This window comes from Entelurus aequoreus, linkage group LG07 (genome assembly GCF_033978785.1).
Source record: "Entelurus aequoreus isolate RoL-2023_Sb linkage group LG07, RoL_Eaeq_v1.1, whole genome shotgun sequence".
Taxonomy (NCBI): Eukaryota; Metazoa; Chordata; class Actinopteri; order Syngnathiformes; family Syngnathidae; genus Entelurus; species Entelurus aequoreus.
The window spans coordinates 71,196,088-71,210,502 of NC_084737.1; the positions used below are offsets into that span (position 1 = coordinate 71,196,088).

General features: G+C 35.8%; 1 protein-coding gene across 5 annotated transcripts in view; it reads left to right on the forward strand.

Moving 5' to 3' along the window:
- The first annotated feature begins 424 nt into the window (after positions 1-424).
- kazna (kazrin, periplakin interacting protein a) overlaps positions 425-14,415 on the forward strand; it is a 556,243-nt gene continuing 542,252 nt past the window's right edge. For 2 of the 5 annotated variants that reach the window (XR_009826859.1, XM_062054433.1), the window contains exon 1: positions 425-624. The gene's annotated coding sequence lies outside the window, so the exon portion shown is untranslated. The remainder of the gene's footprint in view (positions 625-14,415) is intronic. The other 3 variants (XM_062054435.1, XM_062054434.1, XM_062054436.1) reach the window with 2 other exon arrangements.

A 14,415-nucleotide genomic window follows, 5' to 3' on the forward strand; every position in this document is an offset into this window, starting at 1 on the left:
TATTTTTTATTTAAATGAAGATATGAAATAGTCCTAAATTAAATACAATGACTTGGTTTATATTATTGTATATACTAGGTCATAAAATCAGTGTTAGTTGAGTCCGCCCATAGGTTGCCTGTAGGGATTTTTAATGTCCAGCAGATGTCAGTATTTAGTGACACAGTATCAATACAGTTTTGCAATGTGTCGAAACGCTTCATGACGCCTCATCAACCCATCACTACCCACCTGCTTCCAGTGCCACCCACACTGGTTTAAATGTAACTTAGATATCGGGTTTCACTATGTAAAGTGCTTTGAGTCACTAGAGAAAAAGCGCTATGTAAATATAATTCACTTCACACTTCACTTCACTAACTAGTGAACTAATTAACTGTGCTGCAAAACTGCCTGGTGCCGCGCCTCTCGGTGTGCAGGACTTGGCATTAGGTCAACCTAGTCCCAATCAGCCAGCAGGCCTCTGCACCAGGTGGTGTGGATTCCAATCAGCACTTGGTGGCTTTACATTGAAGCTGCTGTGTGCACTGCAAGGCAGGGTGGAAAAGGAAGGCAAATGTTTTGGGCAAACAAACTATTGGGAGCTGCACAGAAACACTCACTGGAAGAGCAAAGAGGCTGAGGGTAAGAGGATATCTTCTGCTCAAGTTGAATGGAAATGCTCTTGCTGCTTAGTGGTGTTGTGTGTGCGTGTATACACAAACACACACAGCCACACATGCAAACACACACACACACAACACCACTAAGCAGCAAGTATCCCCATTATTATTATTATTATTATTTTTATTTTTTTAACACTTGTTTTGGGGGATTTTTTATTTAAAAGGGGCCAGAAATACAATTAAACACATGTCAAAAAAATTTTTTTCCTCCCCCAAACAAGTAACCCACGTAAATTATATATAAAATAAAGTAAAAATAATAAACTACAAAAGAAAAAAACATGCATCAGTCAGGTGAGTACAGGCAAATATTGACATGAAGCCACAAACTGCACTTCATCAATTATCTACCTTTCAATTAAATTTAAGATCGGTCTTTTTTTACATAACAGCCGTTAAATGTCAGCCTAATCTTCTCCAATTTAAGGAATTAAAGAACAACTTTAATCCAGCGGGTGTGGCAAGGAGGTACTGCAGCCTTCAAATTTAGCACAATGAGTCTTTTAGCCAACAAAGTAGTGAATGCTACCAAGTTCTTGGATTTGCAAAGAAAAGATGACAGAGGGGGTACCCCAAATAGTCGCCTTAGAGCAGGGGTGTCCAAACCTTTTCCACTGAGGGCCGTACACGGAAAAATGTAAGGATGCGGGGGCCATTTTGATATTTTTCATTTTCAAACCTTAACAAAATATATGGATATTTTTTTTTAACCTTTAGGGCTCCCGGGGACTATAAAGGGTCTCAGTCATTAAACTGTTAAAAATAAGTCAAATTATTATTTTATATTTAACGCTTACAGTAAATCTGTGTATCAACTTGAGGTTGATATAAAGTAAAAAAAAAAAAAGGTTTACTGTCAGACAACTTTGTTTTTATAGTAAAACTGAAATATGCAGTATTTAGTAATGAGAGCCTTAAAATATCAATAATGCAGGACACCATTGATTTTAATTATTTCATATTTTTGAGTAATCACAGTGAAAAGTTAAATAAAATCCTACTAAATATATTTGGCATCCAAAAGGTCCCCCACTCATAAAGTGATACGTTTTTATTAGTTTTTTTGTAACTTTTCACACTTAAATTACGAGATCAACTTCAGATATATCTGTCGATTTTACGTTTGAACTATTTTGTTTGTTTTATGCTCTTTTGTCGAATAAAACGATGTTTTTATATGGCAACCACACAATATATGCAATATTTGTTCCACATAAAACATTTTAAAGTGATATTTTTTAAACTAATAATTCATTATAACATAGATTTTTAGTCTTTTTTTTTTTTTTTAGCAATGGCAAAAAAAAGAAAAATAAACAAAGACAAAAGAAAAAAAACAGCCTGCATGGCAGCTTTGTGTCAACATTGCAACTTTTTCTTGTTAGATTTCACCTCATTCCACTTTTTTAATATGTTTTTTTAAATTTTTGCAATATTATCAATTTTGCAATTTTTGCAGAATGTGTGGCGGGCCGGTAAACAATTAGCTGCGGGCCGCAAATGGCCCCCGGGCCGCACTTAGGACACCCCTGGCTTAGAGGATTTGGTTCGATCTTTTCGTCAATTACCAAAGAAAAAGTATTCCAAATTTCAATCCAGTAAAGTGCACAGGGATGGGCGAAGTCAACACATATGTATTAGGTTAGCTGGAGACTGTTGACACCGATCACATAATACGGATATTTCTATATACATCTTAGCCAGCTGGATCTTGGTATCATAGGTACGATGTATTAACTTGCATTGAATAAGGCTGTCTAACACAAATAGAAGACTTATGAACTCTACTGAAGATCTCTGTCCAGCTCTCTTCAGGTAGGGTCACTCTTAAGTCACCCTCTTGAAGTCACTTAATGAATTCAGAGATTCAGGCCGTAAATAAAAACAATTATTGTAAATACGCGAACGCAGCCAAGATAGGCTCCAGCAACTCCCGCGACCCCGTGAGGGACAAGCGGTAGAAAATGGATGCATGGATAATCCTTTTTAAAGTCGGAAGTGGTGTCAAAAAAGCATCCAAAACTGTGTCCGTGAGTTTGGAAACCTGGGAAAGGTATTACCAACAATACTGCGTATCTGTATATATTAGGGCTGTGAATCTTTGGGTGTCCCACGATTCGATTCAATATCGATTCTTGGGGTCACGATTCGATTCAAAATCAATTTTTTTTTTTTCAATTCAACAGGATTCTCGATTCAAAAACGATTTTTTTCCCGATTCAAAACGATTCTCTATTCATTCAATACATAGATTTCAGCAGGATCTACCCCAGTCTGCTGACATGCAAGCAGAGTAGTAGATTTTTGTAAAAAGCTTTTATAATTGTAAAGGACAATGTTTTATCAACTGATTGCAATAATGTAAATTTGTTTTAACTATTAAATGAACCAAAAATATGACTTATTTTATCTTTGTGAAAATATTGGACACAATGTGTTGTCAAGCTTATGAGATGCGATGCAAGTGTAAGCCACTGTGACACTATTGTTCTTTTTTTAAAATTTTTTATAAATGTCTAACGATAATGTCAATAAGGGATTTTTAATCACCGCTATGTTGAAATTGTAACTAATATTGATACTGTTGTTGATAATATTCATTTTTGTTTCACTACTTTTAGTTTTGTTCTGTGTCGTGTTTGTGTCTCCTCTCAATTGCTCTGTTTATTGCAGTTCTGAGTGTTGCTGGGTCGGGTTTGGTTTTGGAATTGGATTGCATTGTTATGGTATTGCTGTGTATTGTTTTGTTGGATTGATTAATTAAATTTTAAATAAATTAAAATATTATAAAAAAAAATAAAAAATCGATTTTTTAAAAATGAGAATCAAATCTGAATCGCACAACGTGAGAATCGCGATTCGAATTCGAATCGATTTTTTCCCACACCCCTAGTATATATGTAAAAAAGTGATGATTAGGGAGTAAACATTTATCACAAAGTTGACCAGTAGATGGCAGTCATACACAAGATATATGTTTAGACTGCAATATGATGGCAGTAATCAAACACCAAAACGTTTAATGTTCTATTGAGAATGTAGAACATTACACAGGGCGCTCAAAAATCTGTCAATGTTTTTTCTGTATATATGTAAAAAAGTGAAAATATATCACAAAGTTGCTGGAAAGAGGCAAAAGTGTTTTCAATGTATAAACTTCTAAATCAAACAGTTGCAACTCAAATCAACATCTTCCATTGAAATGAATTGACCCCCCCCCCCCAAAAAAAAAACAGCACAATTTAAACATGTAACATGCCATTTAAAAAAAACAAAAAACAACAAAAACTATCCGACAAGAAATAATGTATGAAAAAATTCCAACGGAGTGTACTACAAACAACTACAGTAGTTTTACGAAGTAATGTAATAATAAAGTACAGTATTGACCATGTCTACAGTTTCTCCTTCCAGCTGCTTCCTCGTCAAATCCACCATCAACAGTTTTTCTATATTTTCATGGATGACAATTGAGTTGAGGTACCACTGTACAGTTCTACCAATTATGGCCTTTGCACTTTGCATTCAGTAAGCCGGGTCATGTAATTTATGTCGATATACCGTATTTTTCGGACTATAAGGCGCACTTAAAAACCTTTTCATTTTCTCAAAAATCCACAGTGCGCCTTATAACTCGGTGCACCTAATGTACGGCATAATTCTAGGTTGTGCTTACTGACCTCGAAGCAATTTGATTTGATACATGGTGTAATGATAAGTAGGATCAGTAGATGGCAGTCATACATAAGCAATATGATGGCAGTAAACAACACCAAAACTTTAAATGTTCCTTTGAGACCGAAGAACATTACACACGGCGCTCAAAAATCTGTCATGATGTTTTGAGTACGACTTCGGTAAGCTATGAAGCCGCACCGCTTGATGGATTGTCGGCGCGTTAAACATACGAGTATTATTATGGCGCGTGTATAAGGACCGTAAAATGGCACCTATTAGCAGACATATTACCTGGTGTTTTGTTTCGCAATATTAAGCAAAACCAACTTTTCTTACCTTCTGGTACCTGCTGATGTGTATTTGGGATCTGCATAAGTCCTGAAAATGTGCGCTCCTCCGCAATTATAGTCTGTGCTGACGCCGTAGTCATAAGCTTCTTCTTTTTCCTCTACCTTCTTATGTGGCATTCATTTTCTGCTGTTGCCATTTCTAATATAAAGTAGCGTAAAGTTCTTACTTATATTTGTCAGTAGACTAGCTACCAAAGCGATAAAAAATGTAGTGAGTTTACATTATTCGCCCACGGAACTTTAGTTATTAGAGGGTTCCGGTCGGTCGTTTTCTCACGGGACACATTTCCGGCGTTGTTGTTGTTTCCGGATGAGAGGATGCTGCTCCGTTATTGATTGAAGTAAAGTCTGAAAGTCATTAAAACAGTTAGCTCCATTTTTTGACACTTCTTCCACCCCCGTCCTTGCACGCTACACAACAAAGATGGCGGGGGAAGACGCTGCCGAAGGTGAGCCACGTAAATAAGACCATAAATCAACGCATCCTGAAGAGACGCTCAGAAAGCTACTCGAAAATGGTCTGTAAAATATAATCTATGCAACACTTTCACCAAAGAACCACCATTACATGTTATGCGCACTGCAAAAACTGAAATCTTAGTAAGATTAAATATCTCAAATAAGGGTGATATTTGCTTATTTTCTGTCTGACAAGATAATTATTCTCACTAAGCAGATTTTATGTTAGAGTGTTTTACTTGTTTTAAGGGTTTTGGCCCTAAATTAACTCAGTAAGATATTATAGCTTGTTGCTGAGATTTTATGATCTATATTGAGTAAAACATGCTTGAAACTAGAATATCAACTGATGCAAAGCTGTGTCATCAACACTCACAAGTATAAAACTACTTTTTTAAAGTAATAATTTCTTACTTCAAGCATGAAAAAAACTAATCATGATGCCGAGCGCATATCATTATGTCAAGATAATGGCACTAGCATTTACTTAATTTAAGAATATTTTTCAACATATTGAACAAAAAGGTCTTTTTGTTTTTCTACCAAGAAAAGTGCACTTGTTATTAGTGAGACTATACTTATTTTAAGTTATTTTTGGGTTCATTGAGGTTAGCTAATTGTTCTTGTTTTGGAAAGTCTTGACCAGCCGAATTTTCTTGTTCTATTGGCAGATAAGTTTGCTTAGATCAAATAAAATACCCCTAATTTTTGTATTTTTTTTTTCTTGTTTTTGAACACTGACTTTTTGCAGTGTGGACCGCAGGATAGTGTTATAAATAGGGATGTCTGATAATGGCTTTTTGCCGATATCCGATGTTCCGATATTGTCCAACTCTTTAATTACCCATACCGATATCAACCGATACCGATATCAACCGATACCGATATATACAGTCGTGGAATTAACACATTATTATGCCTAATTTGGACAACCAGGTACGGTGAAGATAAGGTCCTTTTTAAAAAAATTAATAAAATAAGATAAATAAATTAAAAATATTTTCTTGAATAAAAAAGAAAGTAAAACAATATAAAAACAGTTACATAGAAATTAATAATTAATGAAAATGAGTAAAATTAACTGTTAAAGGTTAGTACTATTAGTGGACCAGCAGCTCGCACAATCATGTGTGCTTATGGACTGTATCCCTTGCAGACTGTATTGACATATATTGATATATAATGTAGGAACCAGAATATTAATAACAGAAAAACAACCCTTTTGTGTGAATGAGTGTAAATGGGGGAGGGAGGTTTTTTGGGGTTGGTGCACTAATTGTAAGTGTATCTTGTGTTTTTTATGTTGATTTAACAAAAAATAATAAAATTAAAAAACGATACCGATAATAAAAAAAAAAAAAAACGATACTGATAATTTCTGATACTACATTTTAAAGCATTTATCGGCCGATCAGGCCGATATTATCGGACATCTCTAGTTTTAAATTTAGTAAAAAAATCATACAATGACCCCTTTAATGTGCCTTATAATCCGGTGGCCTTTTGTATGAAAAAACAACTGAATAGACCCGCTCATCGGCTGTGCACTTTTTAATGCGGTGCACCCTATGGTCCGAAAAATACGGTACGTTGTCAAAGTATCATTGATTTAAAATAAAAAAAACCAGCTGCATATACTAACCATATTAGCAATGCATATTCAAATGCCTACACTTGTGAATGTATATATGTATTTCATCTCTACATGGCGATGGTGTTTATGTCCATGCTGAGCCTACAAAGAGCTTAGATAATATATTGCATTCCATGCGCTGAACAACAAACTGCAAGTGATGCTGTTTTCGCAGCGTCTCTCTGCAGTGTTATAAATGATTGTGTCATAAGTCAGATATTATTATCGTGACTGCACCGGAGCTTCAGTAAGACCACTTTCATGTCACTAGATCACTGGTTTGTTTCATGTGTATTTCCAGGGAAAAGAAAGCGGTCGCATGAAGATGTTTTTCATATCAATACCGTCTTCTGAGCAGTGCATGCATTTTTAATAAGGATTCAGGCATGAATGGAGTCAAACATGCAAGAGCATGTCTAGACCTGGTTTTGACAGGTCGACCACAGATGGACGCGGGTCATTCTTCTGCACCACAGAGCAACTCTTGCTCACATGAGTCAGAAACCATAGTGATGCTGTGCATCCATCTTTGGTCCACAGCGGGATGCTCATTCAAGATGAACTTCAGTGTAGTCGTGTGGTTTCAAAACAATATCTACCTAGTCTGGTGTCTACACGTATCAAACTTCACGATGATTTGTTTCAATCAAAATTAGGTTCGTCACGATACCAGCATTTCAGGAGTTGATATTTCCACAATTCTTGATACGTGTTTGATAGAAAGGAAAAAATAACTAAACCCAAGTACTTTAACCTGGGTTTAGTTAGACCTTTAGTTAGACCTGCTCAGTGGCCTAGTGGTGAGAGTGTCCGCTCTGAGATCGGTAGGTTGTGAGAGTGGTTATGAATTATGGTTTTTTGATCATTTTAATTAAATACAGTAATATTTTACCATATTTACAGCGGTTATTATTACTACCGTTTATTTGTAGTACAAATAAACCTACTCAGTGGCCAAATGGTTAAGAGTGTCCGCCCTGAGATCGGTAGGTTGTGTGTTCAAACCGGGGTTTGATATGTGTAGTCCTACCAAAGACTAGAGCTGTGAATCTTTGGGTGTCCCACGATTCAATTAAATATCGATTCTTGGGGTCACGATTCGATTCAAAATTTATTTATTTTTTCAATTCAGCACGATTCTCGATTAAAAAAACAAATTTTTCCCGATTCAAAACAATTCTCTATTCATTCAATACATAGGATTTCAGCAGGATCTACCCCAGTCTGCTGACATGCAAGCAGAGTAGTAGATTTTTGTAAAAAGCTTTTATAATTGTAAAGGACAACGTTTTATCAACTGATTGCAATAATGTAAATTTGTTTAAACTATTAAATGAACCAAAAATATGACTTATTTTATCTTTGTGAAAATATTGGACACAGTGTGTTGTCAAGCGTATGAGATGCGATGCAAGTGTAAGCCACTGTGACACTATTGTTCATTTTTTAAATTTTTATAAATGTCTAATGATAATGTCAATGAGGGATTTTTAATCACTGCTATGTTGAAATGGTTACTAATGTTGATACTGTTGTTGATAATATTAATTTTTGTTTGTTGAGTTGCTGGTTTGGTTTTGGAATTGGATTGCATTGTTATGGCATTGCTGTGTATTGTTTTGTTGGATTGATTAATTAAAAAAAAAAAAAAATATATATTTTTTTTAAATCGATTTTTTTAAAATGAGAATCGATTTTGAATCGCACAACGTGAGAATCGCGATTCGAATTCAAATCAATTTTTTCCCACACCCTTACCAAAGACTATAAAAATGGGACCCATTGCCCACAATGGGTCCCATTTCAAGAGTTGGAATTGGGGGTTAAATCACCAAAATGATTCCCGGGCGTAGCCACCGCTGCTGCTCACTGATCCCCTCACCTCCCCAGGGGGTGAGGGTGATGGGTCCAATGCAGAGGATAATCTCACCATACCTAGTGTGTGTGTGTGGCAATCATTGGTACTTTAAATTTCACTTTAAAGTCACTACTTTATTAAAAACTGTTTGGAATTTTGCCTATCGTTCACAATCATTATGAGAGACGAGTACACAAAAGTTTTTTTTTTGCATTTTAACATTTAAAAATCGGCTCGCTCCCATTAGCCGTATCTTCCAAGCGGTTTTTTATCATCTTTAAAAAAAAAAGACGTGTGTTCTTGTCTCTCATAATGATTGTAAATAATAGGCAACATTCCAAAAAAGTGCACTTTACTTCAACTTCAGTTTGCACACAATTTAAATTGCAGTATGAACTGCCAACGGACTAACTCGCTGGAATATAAAGACAATATAACATACATCCATAAACGTGGATGCATATGAAAAAGTGCAATATATTTATCTATACAGTAATTATTTATATCTGCACATTATTGCTCTTTTATCCTGCACTACAACGAGCTAACGCAACATAATTTTGTTCTTATCTGTACTGTAAAGTTCAAATTTGAATGGCAATAAAAGGAAGTCTAATTCTAACATACTGTATAATGACATAACTATACTGCATTAGAAAAAGAACAGCAGTGGCCTATAGCCTCCTAGTCTATCAAAACAAGCAATAAGCAAATACTTATAAATATGCTAATGAATAACTAACAATCACCTATTTTACGTTCTAAAAGGAACAGCAGTGGCGTGGGGCCTTCAAATATATCAAACAAACAATATTGTTCTTCATATTCTTTCAATATAGTGGTGGCGTTTATAAAGGAAAATAAAAATAATACAAATAAAAAGGCTAAAACCTTTCTAAAGACAAATGTTCATTTAACATTTCAATCTTTTCTCATTACGTTATGCCGTTTTTCTTTATTTTTACATGTTTGCTGTTTTTCTTTCTTTATTTGCTCATCAAAAACAGCACTCTGGTGAAAAAAGGTGTCGAAAGTGTTGACAAATGACAGAAGAGTGTCTCTCAGCTGTGTTTTCTTGGCACTTATGAAGTGAAGTTTTTTGTAAATGGTTTTCTGCACACTGCACTGCAAAAAGTCAGTGTTCAAAAACCAGTAAAAAAAAATACAAAAATGAGGGGTATTTTACTTGAACTAAGCAAAATTATCTGCCAATAGAACAAGAAAATTTGGCTTGTCGAGACTTTCCAAAACAAGTAAAATTAGCTAACCTCAATGAACCCAAAAATACCTTAAAATAAGTATATTCTCACTAATAACAAATGCACTTTTCTTGGTAGGAAAAAATATTAGACCTTTTTGCTCAATATATTGAAAAATATTCTTAAATTAAGTAAATGCTAATGTCGTTATCTTGACATAATGATATGTGCTCGGCATTACATTTCTTGAAACCAGCAAACTTATAGTAAAAACTAGTTTATTGTTCTTAATGGAAAGGCAACAAGGCAACCGCTTGTTACTCTCGGGGTCTGCTAGACGCTCAGGCAAATCATATTGTCTAAAAGTGCATTTTTCCATCGATAACATGACATCATCACGCCAAGTACGTGCTCTTTCAGTCAATTAGTGCGCATATATACAGCCCGGCCCCCGGCCAAAATGTTTTTCATTGTAATTTGGAAGAATTTATCCGAATGTGCATGAACTATTTCTGTTCGAAATTGTTAGAAATGTTAAATGTTTAAATATTAACTGTCAGTTTACTGTACTGTGCCAACTGTACTACTATATGAGTACACATTTTCTATTGTTTCCTTGGAAAATAAAACAGCAAAGTCCATTTGGCTGTCATTCGTTTTAATTATGAGACACAATTGTGTCAAAGTCATGATTTTTTTTTTTTAATGCTTGAAATAAGAAATTATTACTTTAAAAAAGTAGTTTTATACTTGTGTTGATGACACAGCTTTGCAACAGTTGATATTCTAGTTTCAAGCATGTTTTACTCAATATAGGTCATCAAATCTCAGCAACAAGCTGTAATATCTTACTGAGATCATTTAGGACCAAAACACTTAAAACAAGTAAAACACTCTAACATAAAATCTGCTTAGTGAGAAGAATTATCTCATCAGACAGAAAATAAGCAAATATCACCCTTATTTGCGATATTTAATCTTACTTAGATTTCAGTTTTTGCAGTGTGCGTTAATGCTCACTGCTTGGGCTTGTGGTGGCGGATCTCATGCGGCGAATACTTTCGTGACCGAAGAAATGCATGGCGCAAGATACATCTCTCGTCTACTTTCGACATGTACCTCTACTCGCTAAATGTAGCAACAAAGTCGCTAAAGTGCATCAATGATCATTTCTGCTACGTCTTATCCTCTGGCAAACCAGGCGCGTATGAGGTGTGTTGTGTAGCGGAGTTAGGCCACACCTACATGCTACTCTTCCACACTTCCATTATCATTTGTTTATGAGCGACGGCGAATCAGAAGCATCAAATTTACATTCTTGACAGGCTTCCGCGAACAAGTAAATATATAACTTATAGCACTGGCTCGTTTTTCTAAGACAGCTGTCGCCAATAATTGACGCGGCTAGCTGAGGAAAAAGTGTTGTGCAATATTGGATACTGCAAAAGCAGGTATCGGTGTATTTTTTGCATGTTTGTATCAACCTGAGGCCGTACTTATCAAGCTTCTTAGAATTACTCCTAAGAAGTCTGCTAAGAGTTGACTTAAGAGTAAATAAATTCTTCGCTGAAAGCTGCACTTAAAAGTTAGTTATCAAGCGTCTTACTCACACTTTCAGCGAAGTGTAGGACTGAATCTTGAGTGTCACACTCAGAGCTGAATTACGACATTACTATGTGCCGTAAACGGAATTTTAGGTGACGTCATTTCTGTGTCCATAGAAATGACCAATCACGGAAGGGAATCCGTTGTCTAAGAATAAAGAAATATCTTGGAAATATTTAAGTGGACAATGGGAGTGTATATTTTGACAATAAACTACAAAATGATACAAAACAAACTAGTCCCCGCCGGCACTCACGCTACCGCTCCCTCTCTTCTCTCGCCCACACACTCACTGACGTCACTCACCTCACGGCCACACACATACGCTACTGTCATAACATGTTCTTTCCAATTCATTAATTAGGCAACTAATTTGAAACTGGTGTGGGTGGCTCTATATATACTAGCCCACTGCAGACACATGCAGAAATCAACAAGGAATCGAAAAGTATTAAATCTGTGACAAAAATAATATCCGCTCTGTCTAAACGATACCGTTTGATCAGCTGCTCGTCATCAAAAAAAACAACAACATTGTTCCGTTCCCTGAACGTTCGCGCACGTCTCTCTCGCCTCAGTGCCATCCCCTGCTGGCAACTCCTAACCACTTAAGACACCTCTGAAGGTCTCTTAAATATCGTGGAGAGTAGGAGTGATTCTTAGACTTAAGAACGTTGATAAAAAGCTTTTATTCTTAAGTTTGAGAGTAGGACTAAATTTCGCAAATTCTCAGGACTTAAGTGTAAAATGGCACTCTAAGAAGCTTGATAAGTACGGCCCCTGGTATCTAAGTATCAATACTTATGATAACCCTAATACGAGGGTCAGCAACCCGCAGCTCACTCGATCTTTAGCGCCGCCCAAGTGGCTCCCTGGAGCATTTTGAAAACATTTTTGAAAATGGAAAAAGATGGGGGAAAAATAAATGTTTTGCTTTAGTATGTTTTTTGTTTGAGGACAAACATGACACAACCCTTCCCAATTGTTAGAACGCCCACTGTTTAATATGTTTGTGTGTATGCTTCACTGATGAGTATTTGGTGAAAATCGTTTTGTCCCACTAATTTCGGCGGTTCTTGAACCCACCATAGTGTGGACTGTGACACAACAGTTTGTTTACATGTCAAATATTCCACTCTTTCTTTGTCTCATTTTGTCCACCAAAAGTTTTATGCTGTGCGTGAATGCACAAAGGTGCGCTTTGTTGATGTTATTGACTTGTTGGAGTGCTAATCAGGCATATTTGGTCAGTGCATGACTGCAAGCTAATCAATGCTAACATGCTATTTAGGCTAGCTGTATGTACATATTGCATCATTATGCCTCATTTGTAGGTATATTTGAGCTAATTTAATATCCTTTACTTTTATCCTCTTTGTATATACTTAGTTTTGCATGTCTCATGACACATTATCTAGACTGACCATACGTCCTCTTTTCCCCGGACATGTCCTCTTTTGCGGGGCTGTCCGGGCGGAGTTTCTTAAATGCCTCAAATGTCCGGCATTTTGAGTTAGGGTTGCGTGTATTTTCAATGTACGTCCAGGGTTAAGAAGGGGTTAAAAGCAAAACAAACTGTGAAGGTGTGCGCAGCAGCATTCGTGAGGGAGGGGCAGAGACAGAGAGCGAGAGAGTTATGATAAACGCACATTCTAAAAATACTATTAAAATAAACAAAAACATAACAAAAGTGAAATAAAAAAGCTTAAAGGTGAAATGTAATTTAGAAAAAGTTGCAATGTTGACTAATTAAAACAAAGCTGTTTTTTTTTCTTTCAAACTGTCATTGCTCAAAACATAATATTGCATCAAAATCTATTTTATTATGCATTAATGATCTATCCAAGGTTCTGATTACTTCACATCAAATATTACACTTTGTAAAATATTTTTGGTGGAAGAGTTTGCATATTTTGTGTGTTTGCCATTGAAAACAGAGTTTTGTTTGACAAAAAAGGGCGGAAAACCAACAAACAAAAAAACAACATAAAAAAAACTAAAACATTTTGAAATGAGGGATGGATCTGAAGTTGATGTATGTATGCCCTGGCACACCATTATCATCATTTCATGGCCGAAGCAAAACACTTTTTTATACTTTTATACTGAAATAAATACACCTACAACTTATTAGATACAAATATAGAAAAAACTACCAGCAGCGGTAAAGTTCAGATCCATGAAGAAAAGAAGAAAGTGAATGAATGTTTATAACTGAATACATTTACATATGCATACAAATGTGTTGTATTTTTTTAATTTTTTTAAATGAATGAAGTAACGTTTATACGGACCCCAAAAATTTGCTGTGGGACCCCATTTTTATGACTTGATGGGGTCCCTGGGACCCCATTTTGAAAATTCCTAGCGCCAACACTGCTGTCAACAGAGGAGAAAAAATGCTTTATTTAAATAAATGTATTATTTATAAAGCAAGTTCGAGTATCATTGGCAAATTTTCACCTAGTCCCGGCCTTGGCGTGCTGCCCGCCTTGGCACGCATATGTGTCTTCTTTTTGGGATTTCAGAATATGGTCAGCCTACATTATCTGTATGTAATATTGGCTGCGTTTCCGATAGTTGTTTGTGTGTCATGTTGTTCCAGACCACAGCAAACGTTACCTAGCCTGCCAAATATTGCAATAAATCTATTAAAAGAAGACAGACTGCCGTTTCCTTTTAACTTGGACACACACATCTATACCTTTGGCCATTAAAAGCCAGTAATTTCCAGGAGTTATTTCACCTTCTGAGTAGCCTCTGATTTACTAACGTTTTCTAATGTAAAAATGTGTAGAATAAATATTACATTTCAACATTTCTGTCAACAAAGATTTGCTTCAGCCTGCGACACACAGTCATTTTGATAGTAGGCTAATATAGCTAATATGGCCACTTCCGTCATGTGTTGCCTTCATTACAAGACTTTAAGCGGCTTTTAATTTTTTGCGGCTCCAGACAGATTAGT